At 37.3% G+C, this 14,155-nt stretch overlaps 1 protein-coding gene across 3 annotated transcripts in view; it reads left to right on the top strand.

The window, feature by feature from the left end:
* LOC145688199 (protein tyrosine phosphatase domain-containing protein 1-like) overlaps positions 1-14,155 on the top strand; it is a 261,122-nt gene that overhangs the window by 139,997 nt on the left and 106,970 nt on the right. The window contains exon 1 of one of the 3 annotated variants that reach the window (XM_081762080.1): positions 3,806-4,045. The exons of the other annotated variants lie outside the window; for them this stretch is intronic. The gene's annotated coding sequence lies outside the window, so the exon portion shown is untranslated. Of the gene's footprint in view, positions 1-3,805; positions 4,046-14,155 lie in introns of those variants that run through there. 3 annotated transcript variants of the gene reach the window in all.

The following is a 14,155-nucleotide window of genomic DNA, read 5'->3' as shown; positions in this document are numbered from 1 at the left end:
AATAATCATAGTATTTGACGCAAAGATACAATTGATGAATATTGCACCGTCCATTCCAGTTCAGTTATTAGAGATCTCCAAAATGTTAATGTTAGTAATATTGTAATGTCCTTTGTTACGCTGAATAATGTATGCGGTACTGCGGTTTTATTTAATGTCTACATTAGAAATAGATCATATGTAATACCTTACGTAGTGCAATTTGAAAAAATACAACTTTGTGTTGCGTTGGTAACACTGTTTATTCATTTAGGGGTTTTGCAGAGTATCTAGAAGAGTTTCCCCTTCAATATTTCACACAACTTGGTACAAAATTTCAGCATTTAAAACACACACACACTTATATATATCCAGTGGTGGATCCACAATATGAGCAAGGAAGGGGCTAAACAATAGTTTGCAGCTTTATCCAGTGTAAAGCAGGATTGAAACCCATTTTAGCCAGTGTATACCTGAACGTCAAGGGGGGCCTAAGGCCCCTATAGCCCCCCTTGAATCCACGCCTGTAGAGACAGAGAACGCTATATACATCAGCAGTGGATTTTGTTTCGGGAGAGGTTTGAGGAACGAGTAAGAAACATTTGTGTTGTACGTGCAATGCAAAAAAATGATCACAAACTTACTTCGGGAGGGGCTTGAGCCCGATAGCTACCCCCTAAATACGCCACTGTACATTAGTCAACCGTTTCCGTATTATCTAGCACAGCAATAAAACAAATTTTGAGTAAAGGCAATTTTAGTAGCTATCAATATCAATATTCGAGACGAGACCGAGACTTTCGAGACTGACCTAAGTCTCGTCTCGGTCTCGTCTCGATTTATACAGGTCTGTGTCGATCTCGGTCTCGTCTCCGTATATAAAAGTCCGTCTCGGTCTCGGACTCGTCTCGTTATACAAAAGTCCGTCTCGGTCTCGGTACCATCCCTAGTTGAATTATAATAGGTATAACATTTTTAATTATATATATGGTTGACATAGGGGCTATATGTTCGACACTTTAGCGTAAAAGACAGTAACTTCATTCACTTACGGTGTGGGTCAAGGTAAATGACAAAGTTGCATTTTCATTTAACATTGGGAGCATAAGGAGTGTACAGCCCAAACGGCTTGTCCGATTTAAAAAATTCCTTCACTTTAGATTGAAAACATCATATTTGGAGATAGTTTCCCCTCTTACATTTTGTTGTAACTCTGATAATAACAGTTACCCTATGTTAGGGGACTTTTGAGACACCCTGTATATTATATATATATATATATAAATGATAGGTCAAAGAAAGATTTATCAACTCTCACCCTTTCATATCATTTCAAACAAAAATATGTCTCAATGACTTCTGACTACCATTCCTCAGTTGGCTGAGGAAAGCGAGTTCGCATGTCTCACTTCTTTTTCTCTTCAATAAGATAGGAATTTTGTCGTCTTGTCTGTAAATTATTCCCACACAATCTTTTAAAACATTCTATCAGCAACATTACCTTCAGCTGATCATAACAGATTCTGTACCTGTTTTGAAATTTGCTAACGATTCCCTAAGTATAAATGCTTTTCATTCTGTTTTCTTCAGTTCTAAGTAAAATTTCAGATATCTTTGTTAGTTCATAGCGTTCACCCATTCACACATCTTCGTTATAACCAACTTACGGCTGTGTGCGCCAACTAAGTTCAACTGTTGAACGAGGCTCATAACCAAACTCGTTGAAAATGTCTGTTGCACCAAAAATGTTCAAGGTTAATTCTCGGTCAAATGGTGGATAAACTTGGTTTTAGCTTGAACGGCAGAATTTGGGGGTTTAAACTTCGTTGATCCAAGTCAATCAGTAGTATTAATAGAATTTATTATTGTGATGCACACGATGTCCGATTTCTCGTGTTCGGAAACATTTTTTGCTCGTGGTTTCGTTATTTTTTTCCATCACAATTACGATCGCTGAAATTAGACTACTCACACCTCTATGCACATAATCTCGAAAGTCGAAAAGACCGCAAACGGTATGCTTTCTTCATTTGTTACTTTGTTAAACGAAGATTAGAGACAAAAGACGACAACCAGTCAGGGTCCATTTTACAAATTGACCAAAGTTTACTTAAACGAGATGTACTGAACTTCGACTTTCAGTGGTGCAACAAAAGTCCGGGAACCACGTTTAAACTTGAAAGTTTAATGTTGAACGCATTTGAGTGAACGCTCATTTAAACTTCGTTGGTGCACACGGCTGTTAACAGTTCTTCACCCAACTTTACGCTGTAAGCTTTCTGACATAGAGTCACTGGTTTACTACGGTTCGATGGATGCTGAACGATCACTCTGTTTTGGGGGCTTTGGTCGTTTTGCATACTAAAGGTATCTACCAACTACGGTGAGAATATTAAGTCAATCAGTAACTTCAAGCATCTCTTCTGATAACAGCAGACTGCTTGTTAAATCCCAAATGTCCACAGAGGTCAGTAATTGACTATCTGCAGCACCTCTTGCTCCATTCTGAGCGGTCATATGAGTAATTGTGCTGCCACTGATACAAACAATGAAAAATATTTTCACCCCTTTCACATTAATTCTACACAATAACTTTTACGATCAGGAATTATATGCAAATTATCTCCAATCTGGTTAAATTATTCGTATTAATTTATTAACAGCTTAGATATGTCACGTATTTTGTGATATGAGAGATCTTTGAGTTTTACGTCCCACGGATTTGCCGGTTAGGCTAAAGAAGACGGTGATGATGAGTAATGAATGAAATGGTGGAATGAAGAAAGAGGGAGGAAACGGGAGAACCCCGAGGAAACCCATGCATACGGTGATTGTCCACTACAAAGTTCACTTGGCGGGGGCTGTGATCGCACCCGGGACCCCAAGCACCAGAGGTGAACGCTCTACCACTGAGCCACCGCGGCCATATACACGTATTTTGTATACATGCGCAAAAACTGTGGAGTATAAAAGTAGATCCAGCGCTCAACTAAAATGTTTCCTCATCGCTGCTTTAGTGGTTGTCTCCTGCACCTTTGTTGCAAGTGATCCGAGGTTCGATTCTCGGTGGAGTAGCTTTGAAATTTAACCCATTATGCTGGTTCGGACACCACCTTAAACTGTTGATCCACTTCTCATATAGCCTCACTGCTGAAAAGGGACGCTATCATCCAACAAATAAGCAAAACTCATAACATCTTTCTAATATATGTCTTAAATTATATTATTGAAATGACATTTTTCAGTTTAACGTCTCACAATTATGACCTTTTCAGGTTAAGGGAGGCGTATGGTTAAGGAAAGTTAATAATGATGGAATAGTCGGCGGAATGAGAATGTGGGAAGAAACAGGAATACCTTGGCGAAACCCACGAACATGATGTTATCCACCATAAACTTACTTGGTCAGGGATCGAACCAAGGACCCCCTCGCACCAGGGGTAAGCGCTTTATCGCTGAGTTACCATGCCTTCCATATTTTAAATTATACATTTACAATTCATTCATACATTTTAATCTAAATGTCGTGCGTGGGCATTTGATAATAAATTTTAGAATTTCACTGCAAATTTGTCTTCAGAATTTTTCCGGTTATTATTATTTGGTGCTATGTCAGCTTTCTTGTAGCACTATTATTACTAAAACCAAATTGTATTCGTTTCTTTTCTCCAAGCTAAATTACAATAAAGGAAGGAAAAGTTTCGTTATACATGCCACGGAATGTTTCCTAGGAAACAGTATTGATCTTCCGAAGCCGACTTTTGATCATGCAACTTGTATGTTGAGATATTATGTTTGTCCCGTAGGTTCGATAAAGAACGCCCGTATGGCAACATTACCGCGTGTCTTTGTCCGTTTGCTTACCTTGGCAAAATGACGGCCGGAAATGGGCTTGTAAGTGCTTCGCTGTCATTCTGTGTCATTGTACTTGGAATCTTGTGCGAACCTGTGTAAAAGTGATACATGTAATTAATAATAATGAAATGAACTACCTCATTAATGAGTTAAACCGTCTTCGTTGGATACATAGCTAACATGAAGAACTTGATCTTGTTTTCTTGTCAAGGTAAGGAAGAAATATGCATAGGGACGTAAACATTTTTACTCTTTTTTTCTGTATTTTTGTATCAAGTACTGATACATTCAGAAAATACCATTGTTAGTGTCTAAAACTACAGCACATATGAACTAAACATATGGAAGAGTTTTATTTTTATTGCACTTTGTAATTTAATAATTAGCACACGAGTCTTTGGCGTATGATTCTGTGTTCAATTCTCAATGAGAGTACATAATTATTGGTATCTACCTATCGTCGTGAGGCAATGCGGGAAGTACTCGAATTAAGGAATAGTGAACTCCGGTCTAGAAAACCAGAAATAATTGTGATAGGATTCAAGAAATTGCTTGTTTATTGAAGTTTAGCGTCCCTTTCAGCACTGAAGCTATATGAGATGTGGATCTGTAGTTTAAGGTGGAATTCGAACTACCATAATGCGTTCAAATTTTGAAAGGCTATCATTAAAAATGACTAAATACGTCTTTTAGCGTTTGTGAAAATTCCGTACCTAAAGAGGAAAAAGAGGCAATTTCTACAATATTAAAAGTTGCGGTATAGATTTTATTGTCAAAAGTGTGTGTGTCAATATTTAAACACTTAGGTAAAAATAAGGAACTACATGTTTCTGTGTTTTCTAAAATTCATCTCCTAAATAGAAGAAAAACAAACCACAGTACATTACTATCATATGAAGGGAAAAAATCTAAAATGAAATATTTAGGTCCCACCATTATGACTCTTAGGATAAAAGAGACGATGATTAATGAAGATAAAAGATTATGAAATAATTGGTGGAATGGAAATGTCGGAGGAAGCGGTAGAATCCCGACGAAACCCTGCGGACACTATGTAGTCAATTACAGACTCTCATGGCGTAGGATCGAACCAGGGACTTCCCACAGCAGAGGTCAGTAATCTACAACTGGGCCACTTTTTTGATACTCTCCCCTACTATTTAAAAGTGGCCTATTTATCAACCCTTAGGACATTCTATTGCGTCGAGAAACGTGAAATATGGACATAAAATTCTTTACGTTGTAAGAACAAGGGGCACTAAAAAAAAAACATATTCTAAATAGGCCCAACAGAGTTCAAGCACAAAGAGTAGAGAATCCCATGTATCTGTTAAGTTAGGAAGATGAAATTTAGCGTATTTACTCCTCATTATAAATAATTGAATACAAAGGTGATTCATACGTCTTGCACTATTCTGTACAGCTCTTCGTTCTGAACTGTCTGCAGCCACATTCCTCCAGTTCCTCAATCCTACATCGATACCACATCTTGTCCTTAGAGGCAATGCAGGCAGTTACTGCTGGTTGGTGAAACATCGTGATTTCAGGAAGTGTGCCATGTACCGAAACAGATAGTAATCGGAAGGGATAATGTCAGGGATATTTCATTATGTTCCTGAATTTTTGTTGTCTTTTTCGAGCCGAATCTTGCTTTGCGTTCTTCTGTTGCTGCAAGGCAAGCTTTTGGTCCACCAATATATGATATTGTTTCACTAGTGTACCATACACCCGCTCCAACTGTTCGGAATAAAGATCAGCATTGATGCTACGACCGTTAGGAACGAACTTAGAGCGAAGTACCCCCTCGTAGTTCCACCACACAGAGTATGACTTTATTCTGGAGACGATCGGTTCTGGCCCAGGAAGTTGTCCCTTGATCAGCCATTGTTTTTACACATTCAAAGTTAGGAAAAACATCCATATGATAATTCCTTTCAGAAAACGTACGTCACGCGGATTTTGCAGCAGTTGTCGGCATACATTCACCTTTCTCTGTGCTTCAACTGGGGTCGACTCATGTGATATAATTCGCGAGCTCCTGAAGTTCTTTAGGCGATGCACTTTAGTGGGATGAACATGCCAAGTGTGTTTGCCAATCGTCGCTTGCTGGTGAATGGAATTACCTTAATGGCATGTCGTATGACCTCAGCATCTGCTACCCTGAGGCGGCTGGACCTTGGCTGAACTTCGACATCTTTACAACCTACACAACATTTCCGGAACCAACTAGTTGATATGCTGTGGCTCAGTGCACCTTCCCCTTTTGCACGACAAGTGTTTTGGGCTGCTACCACAGCGTTAAGAATAAGTTCGAATTCATACTGTAACAGTTCATACATCAGATGTTGTTGAGCGCTTATCGTGATTATCACTAAACACTGACTGACGGTAATGACGGAGTAGCGGCCTCTGTGTTAAATAGTTCACATTACCTCCTGGACCAGTTTGACTTTGTACTTACGGTAGATCACTGCGTATACACGCACCTGCTGATTGGGTGAAGTAAATATTGCAAAACTTATTACTTGCTCTTGTACGTGTTTAATTGTTTTCAAAATTCTGCTCTTAAACGGGTAAAGGAGCCAATTTTTATAATACTGACATATCTATAGCTATGCTCAATCTCTCTGTATAAAAGAGGCCTTGACTGATTGACTGATCAACGCCTAGACCTAATTAATTAAGCTAGAAAGTTCAAATTTGGACAGAACATAGCATTTGTGATGTAACTTTTTTTCATTTTAGATAATTAAAATTATAATTAAAAAAGTTGTCTCAGCGTTTTTGATATTTGACCTAGAAGGGACAGAAATGGATTAGGGGTTACAATCATTATATTGAGATGCCCATATCAATATCACTTAAACTTAGAGACAGAAAATTTGATATTTAGGCCTCTGTCTTAAAATAATTAACATGTGATTCAAAGGTTTATTTAAAATATATCTAATGGGGAGCTACAATTAATACAATGAGACGCAGTTTCGGATTTTGATGGTGAAATCTGGGGGGCGCATCCGGAACACAGACTAAGATAGGTATATCAATAGCTTACCATTAACTTTTAAACCTGTATAAATAATAACTTAAATTATTTTTGTCACTCAAAAAACTGGGGGGGGGGGGCAGGATAGATCCCCCACTCATAGGACGTCCATATTTTGGAATCCGTTAAAGTTAGAGATATGATATTTGGAATTTGCGCTCTTTCTTTGTAAAATGAATCATACCATGAAGTGTTTACGTTATATTTGACCTAGATGGGATGAAGAAAAAGATGGGGATGGTTCACTAAAATGTCCATACGAGGTGTTCGAATTTCGAGGAAGACTTCGAGTTGATTTTCAATTTAACGTCCCGTTCAGCACTGAGGCTATACGAGACGTTGACCTACTGATTCACGTGGAATCCTAACCTCATGAGCTCGTACCGGCAATCGAACCCGGGTCTCTCGCTCTAAACGTGTGTACACTAACCGCTTAGCCACGAGGGAGCTTCAAGAAAGACTTCGAGTTTATGATCAATTATAAATGAAAGACGCAGAAGGAAGAGCGCAAAATAAGTCCGCAGTAACACGTGAAGGCATTTGCTAGTACTATTACATAAAAGAGGAAAAGTGAGTCACTCATCAACGGCCAGGACACAGGAACGCGAAATTAGAACACAATGCCTATTTTCTAACTTAAATCTCGATATATTAAAGAAAAGTGCTGAGTGACTGGCTGATTGATCAATACTTTGTAGGCCAATACTGGCTAGGCCAAATTACTTAAGTCAGAAACTTCAAATTTGTACAGTTCATAGAATTTTTGACGCAAGGTACCATTAAGGAACGATTTTTTGAAACTTGGCGTGGAATGGGGCATAATACAGGTGACAATTATTATATTACGGAATCTATTTAGGTTAGGGGCACGAAATTTATTATATATGTAGACTTGTCATTAAAATAATTAATCCCTTAAGATTAGCAACAAGGAATTTGGAACTTAGACTTTTAATTTAAAATAATTAAAGACGAGTTTCAGCATTTTTTTAGGGGGCCGCAATGGCTCACTGCTAGAGTGTTCACCTCTGGTGCATAAAGAATTGGTTCGATCCCAGCTAGCTCCAAGTGGATTTTGTGATGAACAAACACCGTGTGCGTGCGTTTTCTCGGGCTTTTTTCGTCCCGTCCCCCTGTCTTCATTCAACCATTTCATCAATTTTTATCACTGTCTTCTTTAAATTACACGGCATAATCGTGGGACGTAAAACTGAAAGGATTTGGTATTTAAATCTCTTATCTAATACAACTGGGCATGTGTCACAGCGTTCCCGGAAATTCCCTTTCAACGGTAGAAGGACAATTTCTATTTTTTCCTCAATATACAAAAATGACTTCGAGGTATCAGTCACACCATCAGAGGGAAAAAGGGAGAGCCATTTGAAATGAATTTTTGAACATAGCACTTTGGCCAACATGGGTTTTTATCATTTCACTTTGATTGGAATGCGAATTTTAAGGGTGAGAAGGGTTATTTTTTATTTTTTTTTTTTTTGCAAAGATCAATATTATAAACGTATTGTCCTTGTGCGAGGAACGGGTATTTCACCTAGTACTAGTAAGATCTTTAGAGTATAGAGTGAATTTATTTAAAAAAAATAATAATATATTTTACGATTCCTGAAATTAGGGAAATGAAATTCGGCATATAAACTCCTCATTATAAATAACTGAACATGTGTTTCAGCGTTTTCGAAATCCCTTCGTTGAAGGGAAAAATGGAATCAATTTCGGTTGGGGGGAAGAAAAAAGGGCCCGCGAGAGTTTAAGTGATTCTTGTAGTACTTGACGAGAGAAATCGATTAGTGAAAGAATTTTCAAAATCGGCGCAAGCGAACATGGAGAAAATCGCATTTTCATGTACCGGTTCAAAATGGGGAACATAAAAGGGCCCGCGAGTTTTTAACTGATTCTTGTAGTACTTGGCGAGAGAAATCGATTAGTAAAGGAATTCAATATCGGCGCAGGCAAACATGGAGAAAATCAAATTTTGAACCGGTACATGAAAATGCTATTTTCTCCATGTTTGCCTGCGCCGATTTTGAATTCCTTTACTAATCGATTTCTCTCGCCAAGTACTACAAGAATCAGTTAAAAACTCGAGGGCCCTTTTTTCTTCCCCATCTTGAACCGGTACATGAAAATGCGATTTTCTCCATGTTTGCCTGCGCCGATTAGTAATTAAAAACGTTACTTTGGAAACAACATTAACCAACTTCAACAAAAGGGCTAAAAACAGAAAATAATAATGATAATACCTAGGTAAAGCGCTTAAAAGCAGAAAATAGTTTATTGCTATTATCTACAAGAAATTTTGAAGTTAGTGTCAAGCCAAACAAGTTAATACCTTCAGGAAAACAAACAACTTTCCTTTTATTTCTAATTCATTCTTTGGATTCAAAATATTTGGATAATGAACCTTCATTTTTATAACGTTTTTACGACTGTATATTACCAATGTGAAGTGCACTCGTGTTAGGATATTACTATCATTGATAAATAATAAGACGAAGTTGCTGCAGGGTAACTTATTCATGATAGATACGGAATTCTCATCTGACCTCACAATTTGCTTTAGCTTCAGGCCCGGCAACTTGACGGGACGGCCCTGTTTCCCGTTTGTGAAACATTGTTTAGTTTTACTAACAGTGCAATAAATGAAAAAATGGCGTCACCTTGTTCGCAAGAGCACGTGAACCACCAAATATCGTGTGCTGTTTGTTTCTCCTTAACATTCTGTATTTAATAATATATATAGAATATTATTATATTTTCATTTCGTTTCTACTGTCCGCTTCCTTTACCCCTTGCGTATGTGCAATCCATCATCACACCACGTTCACGACAGAGTTGCGAGAGTTACAGACCGCTCTGTGTGTAGTACAGTAGGGAAGCACGGGCAGGTGAGCTGAGAAACTGCTGTCTCCTGACGTTCAAGTGAAGATTTGAACGAGCAAAGTTGACAGCTGATATTGACTAATTTCCAGTAATGTGACGCTTTAAACAGAATCAAAGAATAAACTTATGCAATTTAAAATAGAAGAATATAGTAGTATATTACTAATTCTTTCAATCAGTTATCTACATTTCTTTTTATCTAAATTTCTTGTAATGAAAATAAACTAATGGAGCAAACAAAATTACGGCATTCTGAGGTCGTACCGAGGGGAATGGGAAGTTTAAAACCCTTCCCCAGAGATTCCTAGGTTAACTCAGAACAAAATTATCCCTTAAGAGATCCGGGGTTTTGGGGCTTTTTTTAAGACTTTCAGTCAAGCAGCTACTGCATCGTCATTATTTATCCTAGGATCATGGATCATACCTCATTCTCTTCATAATGGAGCTGGCTTTCAAATGATACCACTTGCATGCTCATACCATATACCAGGAGCGGGAAAAATGATGTCAAAGGGAAACTTTCGGAGGGAAATTTTTTTCTCGCATTTTGGGCCCCCCTGGAGCAATCCTGTGTGAACGTAGCCATCTAAAAAAAATCTGATAGATAGTACTTGGTATACTAAATGTGTGTGCCAAATTTCAAGTTTCTATCTTGAACACCAAGGGCGGGAGAAATTTTATCAGGAATTCCCACCATGCCCCAAATTACCGTGAAACACCATGATCTCAGGTAAAAAATTTCCTGAGACATCCCTAATTACCCTAGGGTCATGTTTCGCCCATCATCCCCTTCAAAATAGAACTGCCTTTCAGGCGGTATGACTCACGTGTCTCCATCATGTATCTAAGGCGGGAAAATGAGGAAAAAACGGGATTTTTTTATCTAAATATCCTTTTTTCAACTTTTAGCCCCCCTGGACCTCCCCCTGTTTTAACGCAGAGATCTGAAAAAAATCTGGTAAATACTACTCGGTGGGCTGAATGTTTATGCACAATTCCAATTTTCCAGGTGCAAAAGTAAGTCCGCCAAAAAAAATATACCGACAATGTCCCATATTCCCGTATACAGAGGGAAATTTTTAAACATTCCCTGAGACATCCCTAATTACCCTAAGGCCATGTTTTGCCCATCATTCTCTTCAGAATAGAACTGCCTTTCAGGCGGTACCATTCACTTGTCCCCATTATGTATCTAAGGCGGGAAAATCCCGTGAAAGGGATTTTTGGTAAAAATTTCCCTTTTTCAACGTTTAGCCCCTCTGTACCCCCTGTTTTAACGCAGAAATCTGATAAAATCTGGTAAATACTACTCGGTGGACTGAATGTTTGTGCACAATTTCAATCTTCTAGGTGCAAAAATAAGCCAGCACAAAAATAGTACTGAAAATGTCCAAAATTCCCCTATACAGAAGTATATTATGATAAAAATTCCCTGACACTTCCCTAATTACCCTAGGGCCATGTGTCACACATCATTCTCTTCAGAATAGAACTGCCTTTCAGGCGGTACCATTCACTTGTCTCCATCATGTATCTAAGGCGGGAAAATGAGGAAAAATGAGATTTTTGGGTAAAAATATCACTTTTTTCAACTTTTTGACTCTCTGGATCCCCCCTGTTTTAACGCAGAAATCTGAAAAAAACCTAGTAAATACTACTCGGTGGACTGCATGTTTGTGCAAAATTTCAATCTTCTACGTGCAAAAATAAGCCCGCCAAAAATACTTTACATAACCCCCCCCAAAAAAATATTACACCAAAATATAAATTTTAGACTTATGACGTCATCACCTCCTATATCTCGACACAGGAAGGTGTGAAACCATCCGTAATGTCTTCTGCAATGCCTCTGGACTTGAAAAAAAAAGGACGAAAAAGCTCAAATAGGAGAGTTATAACGCAATGTACCATGAAACACCCCGTATGGTACAAATTGTACCATGGGATCCCCAAAGGGTTAAATTTTAATATATTAACACACAACAAAACTAAAATTTAATTTACTTTCAAGACTTTTTTTTAAAAAAAAAATACGTATAACCTCTAATTTTTCTTTAGGCTACGTTTTCCTTGCCTAAATAAACTGAATGGTTGTAAGAAAAGCAAATAGCTTATCAAAACATATTGTACTTGGTAACATTGCTACAATGGTAAAATCTTACTTTGAACATTGAGTTGATTTTGAGTTTAACGTCCCTTTCAACAGCAGGCTATATGAGACGTGGACCTATTGATTAACGTGGAATCCGAACCACATGAGCTCCCGCCTGTCCTTCAGTATTGTGAGAATCTGAAGGAAATTTTGGAACTGATTTTTCTATTTCAACATTTATCTTAAAATATGTAAAATAGAAAAAGACGAGTATTGGTATTTGCAGTAACATACGTTTAGCTGTAACACTTCTGAGAAAGTGTGGAAACTTTTTTCCTTTGGGGGGGGGGCGTAACTTACTTCGGAAATTGTGCTTTATGTGCAGAATATTGAGAGACATTATTCTCTCAAAGTATTTCAAAATTGCAAAAGTGAAAATGTGTTGTGTGATGATATATTGCTTTATTTATAAACATGCGTGCTAGTATTTACAGTTTCTTTCCATAATTTTCAAGAGTTATGTTGTACTAGAATTTTTGGTAGGTATTCGCTCGACTGTTTAAAAACTCATCCTTATACCTCTATTACATCTCTCAATTAAAGAAACTGAACTATAAAAAATAAGTGGGTGTATTTTGTATATTCTCGTATACCGTTCTCGATAGGTTTGTAGTGTTGGGATTTCCTAAAATACTTTCTCAGTACTAGTGGATCTAAGGCCTGTTCGATACGGAAACATTTTTCGGAAGATTTCTTGTAAGAAAAAAAATATCGTTACACTATTTTATAGAGGATTTTATTGATTGATTGCAAACTGCTGTATATCTTTTAGTGCTCTGGCGGATTGTGAAAGTTTAGAAAGAAGTTAGAATATAATCGACCAAAGCAAACTATCATCTAGAGGTGAAAACTAGACTGTGTCGAAATTTCGAAGTTGATTTAAAGCAATAAATGTTTACATATTATGAAATGAAAATATCATTGTTTTGCTTTTCTCGCGTGTTATATGAAAGGAATTAGCAGTGGACCTAAATTGTATAATACATTTGGGACATTTGACGGAAAAAAATAAAGAAATATGAGAACTGTAACAAACACATAAAACTATGCTCGAGGCGCACCCACACGGAGAATCTACCGAGATCGGATCACCCCTCAAAACTTCTTAACTCGACATACCTTTTACACTTTCATAATTAAACTATAATTGTTTAGTAGAGGAATGACTGATGTAGCCTAAAGATTTTATGTTACACTTCATTTGTAGTCTTTCTTTTCTAAAAAAGTAAATCTAATTTTACATTTTCTTCTTAGAATAAAGATGACAGAACTTAACAATTACATATAATTTCTCGGGTGTAGAATTACATCGGACCAATCATACATATATGTAGTGTCTTATAGTATTGGACCCCTCTTCCAAATTTTGCACTCATTCAACAAAATTTTCTGGGTGTGCGCCTGGTAAGTATGCCAAATGTTCTATCACGACTCTTTCGCATGATGATTTCTATTAAGACTCATAATAATTTTGTAGAAGAAGAAGTCATATTCGCTCACTTTTGATTGATTGAATCATATTTTGGAGTGTTTGAATATGCTGTGTGTCTCCATTAGGAGTCCGAAGATTCTAGTAGCTCTGGCGTTTTTCGTGGTTTGGCTACTTCATGAAATGTCCTGTCCTCCTCATTTGTATAGTCATTAGTGTATGTCTTCGGTGGACAAGCTCCGAGTTCAATTCCAGGTGGGAGAGCACCAAACACATTACAACAATCTCCTTCTAAACTGTGAATCTCGTCTTATATAGCCTAACTTCTAACAGAGAGCGTAAATACAAAATAATCAGTGATGAAATGTCTTGAGACAACAATGCAAAGTACATGGACAAAACGTTCGCAATTAAAGGTGCTTCTGCAATTATCAGTAATTTGATACATTGCATGTTTTGTGTGTACTGTTAACAGTACACTAATCAGCATATCTGGCAATTCAAATATACGAGATAGCAAACGTTTCGAGTCTAATGCAGATTCCATTTAGTATATTGTCACCACTGAAATGAAATAGTATTTGTTTTTCGTTCTTTTCCCGCTACATTTGCACAAATAGACAGCAAAACACCTTGGAGTCAAACAATTTTCTCTTCTTAATTGCTTAGAGTTATATACATTGTTGATTTTCTAGTGATCAATAGAAATTGAATCCTTAGGGAGCATTGAACTTAAAGCCAAACATTTAGAATATATATATATATATATATATATATATATATATATATATATATA

The sequence above is a fragment of the Thermobia domestica genome, chromosome 6, assembly GCF_964235325.1.
Source record: "Thermobia domestica chromosome 6, izTheDome1.hap1.1, whole genome shotgun sequence".
NCBI lineage: Eukaryota > Metazoa > Arthropoda > Insecta > Zygentoma > Lepismatidae > Thermobia > Thermobia domestica.
Note: the sequence above shows the minus strand (reverse complement) of the source record. Positions and strands in the feature narration are given on the sequence as shown.